Here is a 1,410-nt window from a genome sequence, read left to right as displayed (position 1 = left end):
CCAGCCTATTTTTGCGTTCAGTATGCATCATTCAAAGCGACGTCATCCATTTCCAACACGTTCTGACATCATTTGCTGTTTTTCAGTCATTTACCAATTTGTTTAGAGATCTAAATGACGGTGAAATTGAAAATCACTACAAAATGAACTCTGAAAATGTTGGAACTTGGCATGGTATCATCATTTCACCCTCATAGCATGTGCAAAAGAGTAGAGAGGGTCACGGCGAAAACTGGACGCACCTCGTGTACAAACTGGACAATCTCTTTCGGAGTATCAGGGTTTCATACGAGAACTCATCTGTTACACAGGCACTTCAATGTTTTTTAAACTTTTTTGAACTCCAGCCTATTTTTGCGTTCAGTATGCATCATTCAAAGTGACATCATCAATTTCCAACACGTTGTGACATCATTTGTTGTTTTTCAATCATTTACCGATTTGTTTAGAGCTCTAAATGACGGTGAAATTGAAAATCACTACAAAATGAACTCTGAAAATGTTGGAACTTGGCATGGTATCATCATTTCACCCGCATAGAATGTGCAAAAGAGTAGAGAGGGTCACGACGAAAACTTGTCGCACCTCGTGTACAAACTGGACAATCTCTTTCGGAGTATCAGGGTTTCGGACGAGAACTCATCTGTTACACGGGCACTTCAATGTTTTTTAAACTTTTTTGAACTCCAGCCTATTTTTGCATTCAATATGCATCATTCAAAGCGACATCATCAATTTCCAACATGTTCGGACATCATTTGTTGTTTTTCAGTCATGTACCGATTTGTTTAGAGAGCTAAATGACGGTGAAATTGAAAATCACTACAAAATGAACTCCGAAAATGTTGGAACTTGGCATGGTATAATCATTTCACCCTCGTAGCATGTGCAAAAGAGTAGAGAGGGTCACGGCGAAAACTGGAGGCACCTCGTGTACAAACTGGACAATCTCTTTCGGAGTATCATGGTTTCGGACGAGAACTCATCTGTTACACGGGCACTTCAATGTTTTTTAAACTTTTTTGAACTCCAGCCTATTTTTGCGTTCAGTATGCATCATTCAAAGCGACGTCATCAATTTCCAACACGTTCTGACATCATTTGCTGTTTTTCAGTCATTTACCGATTTGTTTAAAGAGCTAAATGACGGTGAAATTGAAAATCACTACAAAATGAACTCTGAAAATGCTGGAACTTGGCATGGTCTCATCATTTCACCCGCATAGCATGTGCAAAGGAGTAGAGACGGTCACGGCGAATACTGGACGCACCTCGTGTACAAACTGGACAATCTCTTTTGGAGTATCAGGGTTTCGGACGAGAACTCATCTGTTACACGGGCACTTCAATGTTTTTTAAAGTTTTTTGAACTCCAGCCTATTTTTGCGTTCAGTATGCATCATTCAAAGC

The sequence above is a fragment of the Triticum aestivum genome, chromosome 1D, assembly GCF_018294505.1.
Source record: "Triticum aestivum cultivar Chinese Spring chromosome 1D, IWGSC CS RefSeq v2.1, whole genome shotgun sequence".
Classification (NCBI taxonomy): Eukaryota; Viridiplantae; Streptophyta; class Magnoliopsida; order Poales; family Poaceae; genus Triticum; species Triticum aestivum.
This window is presented reverse-complemented; position numbering follows the sequence as displayed.